The following is a 15,019-nucleotide window of genomic DNA, read 5'->3' as shown; positions in this document are numbered from 1 at the left end:
TGTGATATGGCAAGTCAGAAAACTTGAGTCCCAGTCCTGTTTCTTTCTAGATGTGTGACAATTAACATTTCTCCTCATCTGTTCTGTCTACATCACAATTATTACAAGAATCAGAAATGAGACAATTAATAGTTTAATTTCTATTAGTGAGGGAAGAGTGTATTTGGTCTCATATGTATTTGGTCAGAGTGCAAATTATAAGACTCTGGGGGGGACAACTTGGCAGTAATTATCAGACTTAAAAATGCCCAGAACTTTGGCCTGGATATTCCTCTTCTGGAAATTTAGCCTCAGGAAAAAATTAAGAAAACACAGAAAGATGTATGTAAATGGATATTTACCAGCGTGTTGATTGTAATAACAAAATGTTAGAAACAATCAACTATCCAATAATAGAAACTGATTAAATAAATTAGACTACACTGACATAAGTACTATACAGCTGTTAAAAACAACGTTGTAAAAATAAAAAATATAGCTATTAGTATATAATGGTGTGTAAAATGTAACTATTAAGTGTACAAGCAAGTAAAAATTTTATGTATATGATCCACACACATATCCACATGGGTGGGGGGATGGTATGAAACTAAACTCAAAGTGTCCAAAGAGTTTAACTCAGAGTAACAGATTTTATTTTTCTTCCATTTATGTGTCTATGTTTTCTAATTTTTCTATAATGCTCATGTATTTCTATTATAATAAGGAAAAACAACTATGTTTAGAAAGGAAAATAAAGCATATGAAAACATGTTGTAACACTTGTTTTACAAATGTAAGTTATTATTATGTTCTGGTAGCTTCTATAGACTCTACCCTTATGGTATATCCAGGGATCACAACACTATATATACATATGAAATTTAAAATGGCCTAGCCTTTGTCATCTCAGTGATTTATCTGTCACTGTAAGTTTATAATTGAAAAAGCTTCTCCTTTTCCCATGGCAAGAAACTGCTAAGCATTTAAAATACTGAAATACTTTGTAAATTTTCACTAAAATGAACATTTCTTTTAGTAAATATAATTGAGGTTAATGAAGAAAATGACAATCTCCAGGCAGAAGGTGATGGTAATGCTGTAAAAAGGGAAGAAAAACTGATCCATTTGTCTTTGTGTAACAAGTTTGACAGCCTTTGCCCAGTAAATATACAGCATGTAATGTTCTAAAATAGTTACCTCATTTGCAAATAGGAAACTCCAGTTCTATTGCTGGTTCCGGCAAAAACTTTCTGCAGAAACTCAGACATGTATAACTTGTCTGTGCTTGAACTAATTTGTCTATGAAGTGAACATCATATTGGCAAAGGCTTTAAATGAAGCTTAGCTTTTGAATATAAAAATATTATAAACCTCCTAAAAATGAAGTAGGAGGAGAATTTGGAAAAGGAAGAAAGTTTTGATGGTTCATTACAGAAAACTTCATAGCCATTTCTCGATGAGATGCTACAAAATTTCTTTAATGAGCCAATTCCAGTGCTTAACTCGAAAAAACTACTCTGCTGCTGCTGCTGAAATTTGAATTATTGGTTTTCATCTCTGACATAAACACCACTATTTTTTTATATGGGCCAAGTCTTTTAAAATTTTAGCTAACTTTAAATACTACTTTTATTAAATAATACATAAATTTTTATTGAATTATAATTGACATACATTATTATATTAGTTTCAGGTGTGTAACATAGAGATTCAATATTTTTATACATTAGGAAATGGTCACCACAATAAGTCTAGTTAGCATGTGTCACCATACAAAGTCATTACAATATTATTGATGATATTCCTTATGATGTACATTATATCCCCATGAATTATTTTTATAACTGAAGTTTGTACCTCTTAACCCCTTTCACCTACTTCACCTGTCCCTCCACCCACCTCCCCTCTGGCAACCATCAGGTTGTTCTCTGTATCTATGAGTCTGTTTCTGTTTTGTTTGTTTGTTTTGTTTTTTAGATTGCACATATAAGTGAAATCATGTGGTATTACTTCACTAATATATTACCCTCTAGGTCCATCCATGTTGTTGCAAATGGTAAGATTTCATTCTTTTATGGTTGAGTAATATTCCATCATATTCCATCAGAGAGAGAGAGAGAGAGATCACATCTTCTTTATCCATTCATCTATCATTGGACACTTAGGTTGCTTTCATATCTTGGCTATTATAAATAATGCTTCAATGAACATGGGGGTGGATATATCTCTCGAATTAGTGTTTTTGGTTTTGTTTTCATTTTCTTTGGATAAATAATCAGAAGTGGAAATGCTGGATCATATAGTAGTTTTTAATTTTTAACTTTGGGGGAAACCTCTTTACTGTTTTCCGTAGTGAGTGCACCAATTTACATTTTAACCAACAATGCACACAGGTTCCCTTTTCTCCACATTCTCACCAACTCTATTTTTGGTCTTTGGAAAGAGCCATTCTAACAGGTGTGAGGTAATATCTCACTGTAGTTTTGATTTATACTTCCCTGGTTATTAGTAATGTCGAACATCTTTTCATGTAACTATTGGTCATCTGTATGGCTTCCTTGGAAAAATGTCTATTCAGGTCCTCTGCCTTCTTTTTTAATCAGATTGTTTTTGTTTTGTTATTGAGTTGTAGGAGTTCTTTATATATTTTGGATATCAAACCCTTAGCAGATATTCTAATGTGCAACTACCCAAATTATACAGTGTTCATTTTTCAAAATAAGTCAAATACTGAATTATATTTTACTGAATTATCAACTCATATAAATATATGGAAACACAACTAATAAAAAGAAATCTATGTCTCTACCCAATATATCATATTTGGCTACTTTTCAAATGAAATAGTTATGTAGAATTGGCTATAAGACATTCTATAATAAATGTATCAGGTCTGAATCTACTGAAAGAGCAGTAAATTACCCACTTTTAGAAGGTATATTAATATTTCAAACACTAGTGCAATATTTCTCAATTTTCCCCAGTTCCCAGCACATATCATGAATTTACAAGGGATAATGGTTGGCACTCACATTTCTTTCCTTTTTCCGTATTCTTTTTAGTCTATTATCTGTATTTTCATATTCTTAATCAAGTAAGAATTTATGCCTGCCATGTCCAATTCATTCTGAAAGGTGCTACAGAAAATACAACATAATTAAGCCATTAAAAAAAATACTGTAGACTACCATATGACCCTGCAGTCCCACTCCTGGGCATATATCCAGAGAAAAACATGGTCCAAAAGGATACATCCACCCCAGTGTTCATTGCAGCACTGTTTACAATAGCCAAGACATGGAAGCAACCTAAATGTCCATCAACAGAGGAATGGATAAAGAAGATGTGGTACATATATACAATGGAATATTACTCAGCCATTAAAAAGAATAAAATAATGCAATTTACAGCAACATGGATGGACCTAGAGACTGTCACATTGAATGAAGTCAGAGAAAGAAACATAGTATGATATCGCTTATATGCGGAATCTAAAAAGAAATGATACAAATGAACTTATTCACAAAACAGAAACAGGCTCACAGATTTAGAGAAGGAACTTATGGTTACAGGGGCGGAGAGGGTGGAGGGAAGGGATAGTTAGGGAGTTTGGGACTGACATGTACACACTGTTATATTTAAAATGGATAACCAACAAGGACCTACTATATAGCGCAGGGAACTCTGCTCAATGTTATGTGGTAGCCTGGATGAGAGGGAAGTGTAGGGGAGAATGGATACATATATATATATGGCTGAGTCACTTTGCTGTGCAGCTGAAACTATCACAACATTGTTAATCGGCTATACTCCAATATAAAATAAAAAGTTAAAAAAAATAGTATAGAGTATAAGGGTAAGACATAGACACAAAAATCTCTCGAATCAAGTAAACATAGAGGAATGCCATATAATGTTAAAGACAATATAAATAACTCACATTCAAAAGGAAGTTGAGCACTCCAGTGCCCAAATTAGATTAGAATTGCATATGAAAGGTACATTTCCTGGAAGATAATAGATGCTTAATAAATTTTAGGGAATTTTGTTTTCCCCTTGCTTTCCCTCAGCTGAAAGTTTTGTGAATAAAGGGAGAGCTAAGTATTAAAGATGGGTAAGATTTGAATAGGCAAAAAGGAATGGAACAGGCATTAATACAGGATATTGTTATGACAAAAGGTACAGAGGCAGGGTGACATATTCTGATTTAATAAACTGTTCCCTCCAGTTGGAAGAGAGGTGTTGGTAATGGAGGAATGGGATATACGTGTGGGAGCCCCATGACCTTTGGTGTTTGGGCTTGGAAGTAGCCATCTATATATTTCTACTATCAACTGAGTATCTATCAAATGCATATTGAATCTAGAATGAGTGCTGGCAGTTCATCAGGACCTTCAGTCTTCTGCTACTCTTTCCTTGCCCAACAGCCCTCTCCAATCTTCATTTCCATAATTATCCTGCATAGATTTCATGGTTTGAACATTCTGATTTCTCTCTTACTGGTACTCTCTTACCAGATTCTCCTACCCCCTTGTCTCTCCATAGCATCTGCTTGGCAAAACCCCACCTCTAGGTGAACTCAACTGTTTACTTTTTTTTTTTTTTTTAACATCTTTATTGGAGTATAATTGCTTTACAATGGTGTGTTAGTTTCTGCTTTATAACAAAGTGAATAAGTTATACATACACATATATCCCCATATCTCCTCCCTCTTGCGCCTTCCTCCCACCCTCCCTATCCCACCCCTCTAGGTGGTCACAAAGCACCTAGCTGATCTCCCTGTGTCATGCGGCTGCTTCCCACTAGCTATCTACTTTACATTTGGTAGTGTATATATGTCCATGCCACTCTCTCACTTCGTCCCAGCTTACAATTCCACCTCCCTGTGTCAAGTCCATTCTCTACATCTGTGTCTTTATTCCTGTCCTGCCCCTAGGTTCTTCAGAACTTTTTTTTTTTTTTAGATTCCATATATATGTGTTAGCATACTGTATTTGTTTTTCTCTTTCTGACTTACTTCACTCTGTATGACAGACTCTAGGTCCATCCACCTCACTACAAATAACTCAATTTCGTTTCTTTTTATGGTTGAGTAATATTCCATTCTATACATGTGCCACATCTTCTTTATCCATTCATATGTCGACAGACACTTAGGTTGCTTCCATGTCCTGGCTATTGTAAATAGTGCTGCAATGAACATTGTGGTACATGACTCTTTTTGAATTATGGTTTTCTCAGGGTATATGCCCAGTAGTGGGATTGCTGGGTCATATGGTAGTTCTATTTTTAGTTTTTTAAGGAACCTCCATACTGCTCTCCATAGTGGCTGTATCAATCAACTGTTTACTTTTTCCATGAAACTTAACAGGTTTGGTTCAGTGTTGCATGGTGCAGGTGAGAAGTAACAATTGGGCAATTTGCAATCATAAATCTGTGATCATCACTCTCTGCTGGGCTCTCCAAGCTGGCTGTCAGGGAACCTACCAGGATTCCTTAGCCATGATCATTTCCCATGCTGCTTTAATCTCACTTCCCTCCCCTCAAATCTCTGATAGCTACACTTTACCTTGCACTTCCATCCCATAACCTTTCCCCCTACTCCACGGAGAAATAGAAGTCATCATAAGGGAGCTTCTCAACTTCTATCTAACCTATCAAATCTACCCTCGTTTTCAACTCTCCATTTCTCTTCTACTACTGGAAAAATAGCACTATCCATCATTGTATATAAAGCTAAACCCTCAACAAGTACTATGAAATCCATCCCAGTGTTCTCTGGGACACCGATCTGTACTTAATCTCTCTCATATATTAAACCTTCTCATCAGTATTTAAACAGGCTCAAATCTTATGGTGGGAAAGGGGGAAATCTTCTTTCCAAGATCTCTTTAATCCAATGCCCTATTGCACTTCTACTCTTCACAGTCAAACTTCCTGAAAAACTCGACAGTACTCACTTTGTTCCCTCACTTCCCACTTCCCCCTTAATTCACTACAATCTAGTTTTCTCTGCCATGAATTGCTCTACCAGAATAGCTTTCACCAAGATCACCAAAGTCTATGTATGAATAAATTCAATGGACATTTTCAGTTGTTTTATCACTTGCCTTTCTTCAGCATTTGACACCATAGATTACTTTTTAATAATAGTCTTCTTGTGGCTTCTATGGCTCCTCCCTCTAGTGATTTAGTATAGACCTTTCTGATTCCTCCTTTGCAGCCTCCTTTACAAGTTTCTCTTCTTATCCCTATTCCTTAGAGAGTAAATATCAGCCTTTTCCACTATGCACATTTTCTCTGGGCTATCTTATTTACTCCCAAGATTCTAAAGTCTCCCTAAATCTTTCATCTCAATCTCTTCTATGAACCTCAGACCTATATCTCCAACTACTTCCTGGATGTCTCCAAATGGATTTCCACGAGAAACCCAAATGCAAAATAGGCCCCAAACTGAAAGTCATTCCCCTCATGCCCCAAGTGGCTTCCCTCTGCAGGTTTCCTGTCTCAGTAAAGGCTGTCGTCACCCAGCTAACCACTCAAATCTGAACTCAAGTTCAAGTCTCTCCATCTCTCTCTCTCTCTCTCCCTCTCCCTCTTTCTCTCTCTCTCTCTCTCTCACACACTCACACACACACACACACACACACACACACACACACACACACTCAATCTACCACAAGTTGTACAGAGTCTGATGCTGATTACTACAACCATCCTATTACCCAGTTCATTTTCTTTTCAACCATTTCAGTAACCGCAACTGTTCAAAATCATGTAATCTTTATGGGTCATTAGTGTAACTAAAATGATCACCTGGGGGGAGGTTTAAAGTTCTGGTTTTCTTTTTATAGAAGATCAGGAAAAAAATCTAGTAAAGGTTTTTCAGTTTCTTCCTCTCATCTTTTTAATGATAGTAAGATGATACCCCCAATTTTCTCACAATTTTTTGCAGATACATATCATTAATGTTTGATCATGCTGACAAAACTGGGAGAAACACATTTTCTTTCTGCAAACATAGTATTTCTACAGCCTGGGGAAATACAGGTTATTGCTGTTTGGCTGGCTGGCTACATCAACTAGATATCTATACAAGGCTGAACTAAAACAACCGAATCAATGTTCCAAATATCTGTTGGAATTAAGAGCAATAGCGAGAATGCCACAAGGAAATCTGGCTATTTCCCTGTTAACTACAAATCAACAACAGATCACCTGTGTAAGGCAAACTTCACAAGTGGTATTAAGCTTGTTTTTTATGGTCATACCTACCTCTTCCTCAGTCTCTGCAGAAAGAGGTCCACACGTGGACTTGAAGTTAAAAGCCGTCTTTCCTCCTGGTTAACATGCCTTTGTGGATGATCTCAATTATTTCCTACATTCAGGAAAGACAGTAAAGACAAAAATTAGTAAGACACCATGGTATACATGCACAACTACATCTATACCTTGTAATGGGTGAGAAACACCCATTACATAGATAGGAACTCCTGTTTGAGACATAAGTTCATATATTTTAATAGTTTTGAGTACAATTCACATTAGGAAATGGCACCAGCTTAGCCAAAAACCCAAGTGTAATCCTCAATTTTTCCCTTTCCTTCACCTTCCACCTCAGCAAGCCTTGACAGCTCACCTCCAAGCTAAGCTCTAAATCTATCCAAGTCTTCCCCTCCCCCTAGCTGCACCCATAATTCAAGCCACTACCCTTTCTCACTGGGTCCACTACAACAGCCCCTGACTGTGTCCACTTTGACTTCCACTAGAATCTCTTTTCCATACAATCATCAAGTTGATCTTTCTAAAATGTAATTCAGATCGCATCATTCCTGCGCATAAAAGCTTTCAGAGAATTTTCTTTGCCCATAGAGAAAAATACAAACCTGACTCATCCTGAGAGGCCTTCTGTGAGCTGGCCCCTACCTAACCCTAGCTCCCGCTCTGATCTCACCTACTACTCTCCCCATCTCTCTGTGATACAGCCGTGCTTTCCTGTTCCTGAGACCTACCACTTGCTGTTCCCTCTGACTGGGACCCTTTGTTTCCAGATGCTTCATGGCTGTCTCCTTGTCTTCAGCTCTCAGCCTTGCTGTCACAGGGGCCCCCTCTGGCCACCCCATCTAAATGAACCACCTTCACTATCCATCACATCGACTGTTTCGTTGTCTTCATAATACATTCAAAGGTCTGAAACAATCTTGTTCATTTATTCTTTTCGTTTGTTTTCCCATTAGAATGTAATTTCATAAGTGCAGAAACTTTTCTTATATTTCTCATGTTGAATTCCCAGTGGCTAGAACAGGGATTGGCAAACTTTTTCTGTAAAGGACCGGACAGTAAATGTTTTAGACTTTGTAGGACATGCAGTCTGTGTTGCTACTACCCCAGCTCTGGTTTGTTAGCATAAAAGCAGCTGTAGACCATAGCTAATGGGAGTGTGCCTGTGTTCCATTAAAACTTTATTTCTGAACACTGAAATTTGAATTTCATATAATTTTAACGTTCCACAAAATGTTATTCTTCTTTTGATTTTTTAAATTATTTAAAAACGTGAGGGACTTCCCTGGCAGTCCAGTGGTTAAGACTCCATGCTCCCAATGCAGTGGGCATGGGTTCAATCCCTGGCTGGGGAACTGAGATCCCACATGCCACAAGGCTTGGCCTAAAAAAATGTAAAACAAACAAACAACAACAACAACAAAATGTGAAAACCATTCTTAGCTCATGGGCTGTGCAAAAACAGGCAGCTGGCCAGATTTGGCCTGCAGGCCATAGTTTGACCGTCCCTGATCTGGAATGGCTATTGTTACACATAGGAGGCTTGCAAAAAAGATTAACTGTTTAATGAATAAATGAACAAGGAAATGCATTTTCCTTGTAAACATTAATAGACTTGCCATGGGCCAAGAGTTAATATGATAACCCATTCTACTGCTTCAGCCCTCAAGATGGATTTTTCTCTATCTGCTTGGATGTTTTGATATTTGTTTATGGGAATCAGAATCAGCATACGATGTGAAGTTCTTATAAGAACAGTTTGGACCTTTTGATTACTTGGGGTATAAAAGACCAACTAAATTGGGTTGGGATCTGTATTCAAGATCAAAACTTACACATTTCACTTCAAAAAGCTCAAACCCTACGATGGGAAAAAAAAATGTATTGCTCTTAATATATATACCATGAGTGAAATAAGAGTCATGAATGAAATAAGAAAACCCTCAAAGATAATTTTAGAAAGATTATTTTTACCTGTTCCTTTAACTCCCTACTTTATATCTTGGGGAAGGTTTCCTAAAGAAAGCAATATTTGAGGAGTTTTAAATTATGGCTTGGAAATGGGTCATGTTTACTCTCATTAGGACTGTTTTCCTGTCTATGACCATATTTCTTGAAACGCTTCCCTTTTAACTATACTCACTCAGCCCAAAAGTTCAAATAAATAAGAGATTATACTTCTGTTTCTAAGTTAAGATTAGAACAAACATTAAGTTGAAACAATAAAAGGGAAATAACAATAAAGGTAAAAATCTTTACTTTAAGAAGTTAAAAGTGACAAGTAAAGGATTAATGTTAAGATATTAATCATTCTCAAAAAAATGATTTCCCCAATAAATCAGATTAAATCACTCATCAGAGGGAAAACACATACTGTCTTAAGGAAAGGTTTCAACAGCTTCAACAGCTCCTGGGAGCAGAAACTGGGCAGAAACATTTGGAATGACAGCATGAGTTTGTACAAGTGATCAACTGATAGCTGTAAAGAATATTGAGGTTCTGTTGGAAGTAACTGTTAAACTGGGGACCGTAACTTACTTTAGAGTAGCCCATTACTGTCTGCTTCTAAATTGTCACTTGTAAAAGTGAATCACAATGTGGAGAAATTTTGAGGGATTTCTTGGGCTTTCTCTAAGATGTATTTCATAAGTCTCAGTCTCACTCTGATTAACCAAGAAAGTGTACAATGTGGGATGGGAGTGCTTATTCTTCTGGAAACTCCAACAGACTATACTAACACTTATAGCCTTTATAAGGAAAGAAGAAACAAGGAAGGAAAGGCAGAAGGAAAGATGGGAAGGTGGGTGGAAATGTCCTTTTCTTTGCAATCACTTTCAATCTGGAAAGTGATATGAAGCTTTCTCAATCAACAGTCCTCGTCTGGGTGTACAATTCATTACTTTTCTAAGCTCATGCTTGAACTACTGAGAGCATCCTCAAGGTTTGCTCACCTTTCATTGAGACTGGAACTTGAGGTATCTGTATGAAAGCCAAATTCTGAGTAAACCTGAGACAATTTACAGTTTCAGGTGGGAATCAGGTGCTATTCAAGACTAAACTTGGCAATTTTGCCTGGACTATACATTTAACAGTACACAAATTATGAGGCATATCAGGAGTGGGGGGAGCTCCATTGCTAGAAAGTGAATTCAACAAGCACACAGTTTAGCTTTGTATACTTCCCACCTGGAACCCAGCCCGATGGCTAACACATAATGGATATTCAATAAATGTCTGTGTGCCTTGTGGAAATATACCTAACTATAAGGTGGGTACTTTCAGGCTTCTAGAGTTAAAAGCAGACAGTCACACCTGAATAGCCAAAGCAATCTTGAGAAAGGAAAACAAAGCTGGAAGCATCACGCGCCCTGATTTCAAACTATATTACAAAGCTATAGTAATCAAACCAGTATGGTACTTGCATAAAAACAAACACATAGATCAGTGGAACAGAATAGAGAGCCCAGAAATAAACCCACGCATATATGGTCAATTAATTTATGACAAAGGAGCCAAGAATATACAATGGGGAAAGGACAGTGTCTTCAATAAATGGTGTTGGGAAAACTGGACAGCCACATGCAAAAGAATGAAACTAGACCACCATCTTACACCATACACAAAAATTTACTCAAATGGATTAAAGACTTGTATGTAAGACCTGAAACCATAAAACTCTTAGAAGAAAACTTAGACGGTGAACTCCTTGACATCAGTCTTGGCAATGGTCTTCTGGATTTGACACCAAAAGCAAAGGTAACAAAATCGAAAATAAACAAGTGGGACTATATCAAACTAAAAATCTTCTGCACACTAAAAGAAACCATTCAACAAAATGAAAAGGCAACCTACTGAATGGGGGAAAATATTTCCAGATCATATCTCTGGTAAGGGGATTAATATCCAAAATATATAAAGAACTCATACACACTAATATGTATAAAATAGATAACTAATAAGAACTTGCTGTATAAAAAATAAATAAAATTCAAAAATTCAAAATAAACTAATATTTAAAAAAATACTCATACAACTTAATAGCAAAGAAACAAATAATCAGATTAAAAAATGGGCAGAGGATCTGAATAGTCATTTTTTCCAAAGAAGACATACAGATGGGCAATAGACATATGAAAAGATCATCAACATTACTAATCATCAGGGAAATGTAAATCAAAATCTTAATGAGATATTACCTATTTGGCTATTATCAAAAAGACAAGAAATAACCAAGAATTGATAAGGATGTGGAGAAAAGAGAACCCATGTGCATTGTTGGTGGGAATGTAAATTGGTGCAACCACTACAGAAAATAGTATAGAGGTTCCTCAAAAAATTAAAAATAGAAATACCATATGATCCAGCAACTCCACTTCTGGGTACTTATCTGAAGAAAATGAAAAACACTAATTCAAAAAGATATATTGCCCCCCACACCCTGCCATGTTCTTTGCAGCATTGTTTACAATCGCCAAGATATGGAAATAACCTGCATATCCCTTAATGTATGAATGGATAAAGAAGATGTGGCATATATATATAATGGAATATTATTTGGCCATAAAAAAGAATGAAATCTTGCAATTTTCAGCAACATGGATGGACCTCGAGGGCATTATGTTAAGTGAAATAAGTCAGACAGAGAAAGGCAAATACCACATGATCTCTCTTATGTGTGAAATCTAAAAAATAAAATAAAATAAAAACCAAGCTCAAGCTCATAGATACAGAGAACAGATTGGTGGTTGCAAGAGGCTGGGGGTAGGTGGTGGGAAAAATGGGTGAATTGGTTTGTTTTTAGTTTAAATAAGTTGAATAATTTAAAAAAATAATAATAACATAAAATAAAAATAAAGACCCATCTACAAAAATTTAATTAAATTTTAAAAGTCATGGGGGTGTAATGTACAGCATGGTGACTATAGTTAATAATGCTATAATGCATATTTAAAGTTGCTAAGAGAATAAATCTTAAAAGTTTCCATCACAAGAAAAAAAGTTCTGTACATATGTATGGTGATGGATGTTAACTAGACTTACTGTGAAGATCACTTCGCGTTATCTATTATACAAATATCAAATCATTATGTTGTATACCTGGAACTAATACAATGCTGTGTATCAATTATATCTCAATTTAAAAAAAAATTGACAATCTCTTCTTCGACCCATCCTCGTCCAAATGTATCCATTAGGTTGTCTTTTATTCACACTAGGAGAAACTGCATGTATGATACTCTGCATTGTGTATGTGGGTGTGTGTGTGTTTAGGTGTGTGTTTCCTTCACTGCACAACTGTTATTGCTAGACACAAACTGAGGGAGACAGAGCTAGCTGAGAGTTTCTGAGATTAAGACTAAAAGGCCTATAGTGGTGGACATAGGAAGCAGGCTTGGCCTTACTAAAATTAAGTATCTCTCTCACAACAGAGGTGTGTGCCTGTCAGTTCAAGATGTTATGAGACAGTAGAGAAAATTATTGTGCTTTCACTGCCTGATGTTCCAAAAAAAAGGAAGACCTGATAAAACTGAAGCTATCTCTATAACAACTACTGGTAGCCATTAGCTCACTAGTGGAAGCATAGAAGGCAATGAAGATGATGTAAAGGTCTGAAACAAGAAAGGAAGTTCGAGTGGGGGTTAAGAACTTCTTTGAGTCCTTGTAGAGAAAGGTTATCAGGGATTTGCAGAGGGAACACTTCCTTGATAAAAAAGTGCTTAAGAGCAATCCTAGTCAATTAGAATCTGTTTTCCTAAGACTAGAAGTTGACATTTTGATTGTAGAGTAATTAAAATTATCTATAACACTTTGCAAATTGAATACAGAAAAACACTAAACACAAAACTAAGTGATTTGGAGAGAGAAGGAAGGAAACAGGGAAAAACAGACCAGAGAAAGTAGAGCTCTTCAACCCCTTAATTTACAAATGAGGAAATTGAGTCTAAGTTTAAATGACACAGAAGTTTACTCAGCAAATTAGTCTCTGGGGATCAGACTGGCTGCTAATGAAAGGAAATTCCAACCAAGGTGATATGAGGTCTAGCAGAGGTATTTTGAGCAGGTAGAAAGTCCAATGTCCTTCATTTGTTTATTTTTCATAAATTTATTTATTTATTTATTTTTGGCTGCATTGGGTCTTCGTTGCTGCACACGGGCTTTCTCTAGTTGCGGCAAGCGGGGGCTACTCTTCATTGCTGTGCACGGGCTTCTCATTGCGGTGGCTTCTCTTGTTGCAGAGCACGGGCTCTAGGCACGTGGGCTTCAGTAGTTGTGGCTCTAGAGTGCAGGCTCAGTAGTTGTGGCACACGGGCTTAGTTGCTCCACGGCATGTGGGATCTTCCCAGAACAGGGCTCAAACCCATGTCCCCTGCATTGGCAGGTGGATTCTTAACCACTGCACCACCAGGGAAGTCCCAGTCCAATGTCCTTCAAAGCACACCCTGTTTATATACAGAGTGAAGTAGTTCTGAGAGATACGCACTATGTAAATATATCTTAAAATTCTAAAGCCAACCTTAAATGCCATTATGAACATAACATAGAGAGGGATAGCCCCACTCAAGGCATTCTTTAGGTTTACTCAGGTTATTTGTGCCATGTAGACAAACTGCCTTTGCAAAAATTAGGCAATTATCTGAAAAATAGACATATTATTTGTACAGTTCAAGAGGAAGTTGACCCAAACTACACAAATATAGTAATTACCTCCATTTTCCACTTCGCAGCCATGTATTATTTTAAAATCCCTGGAATGGTATGTGCTATTACTTTGATGACTTCACACACACACACACACACACACACACACACACACACACACACAAAGACACAGTGAAGAAAAATCTGTCTCCACCAGAGGAAGGAAAAAGAAATGCCTGTTTCCATAGTTAACCCATGAAGGAAGTCTCCATTTCCATTAGGACCTTCTTGTTTGCTGTTTCCCAGAATGACCAGCTTCCAAAGTACTATTTACTGACACAAGTCAAGATGTTCCTCCCAATAAAATGAAGGTAAATCTAAAGTTTGAAGTGGGCACAAGGGGAGGGAAGCAGAGCAGGAGAGGTGTGATGCTGTTGAAGTGCCTATAATTAGGGTGGTGAGCTGAAACACCTTCCTGTGTGTGATTATCAGCTCAAGTGTGGCTTGTTTTGAGAAGTAATTACGATACTACTTACTTAGGCTACTCAGTGAAGTTTGTGTGGCTCTCTTGGTCTTTTGAGTAAATAGATCTTTCTCTCTGTCTTCTCCAAATGAAAAAACAATTGCACTTATACAATTTATCTTGTCTCCCAACAAAGTCTCTGAATCTAATTCCTTGTCTAAAATGTGGTGAACTAACTACAGGGAAGGAAAAAACTTCACACTGACTGAACTTAGTTTGGGCTGTGTTGGGCTGCACCCCGCAGGCCTGCAAGGCCTGTACTGGCCCAGCTTCAAGACCAAAGTTAGAGCCCAGAGTCAGCAACAGAGACATCAATGGTTTTTAGTGGGTGGGCGAGCTTACCCCGAGCAACACCCGACCACGCGCAGCTGACGACGGGCAGGACGTGACGGCAGCCTTCACTCCGGGAGGGAGGGGGGAGGTTACCATTTATAGGGGGAACTGACGTCAGGTTGGCTCATGGGTTACCAGGGAAACTAGGAGGGGGCACACCGCTCACCGCCCCTTTGAAAAGCTATCAGGTGGAGATGTTCTGATCTAAAGGTTAGAACAATCACCAGCTGGGGCAGGGAGCAAGTATATAGGAAGGTCAG

At 37.3% G+C, this 15,019-nt stretch overlaps 1 long non-coding RNA gene across 6 annotated transcripts in view; it reads right to left on the bottom strand.

Moving 5' to 3' along the window:
- Positions 1 to 6,640: 6,640 nt before the first annotated feature.
- LOC309667176 overlaps positions 6,641 to 15,019 on the bottom strand; it is a 169,291-nt gene continuing 160,912 nt past the window's right edge. For all 6 annotated transcript variants that reach the window (XR_014267578.1, XR_014267579.1, XR_014267580.1 and 3 more), the window contains one exon: positions 6,641 to 7,361. This is a non-coding gene — a long non-coding RNA (uncharacterized lncRNA). The remainder of the gene's footprint in view (positions 7,362 to 15,019) is intronic.

The sequence above is a fragment of the Balaenoptera physalus genome (genome assembly GCF_965194825.1).
Source record: "Balaenoptera physalus genome assembly, chromosome: 9".
In the NCBI taxonomy this organism is placed as follows: domain Eukaryota; kingdom Metazoa; phylum Chordata; class Mammalia; order Artiodactyla; family Balaenopteridae; genus Balaenoptera; species Balaenoptera physalus.
Note: the sequence above shows the minus strand (reverse complement) of the source record. Positions and strands in the feature narration are given on the sequence as shown.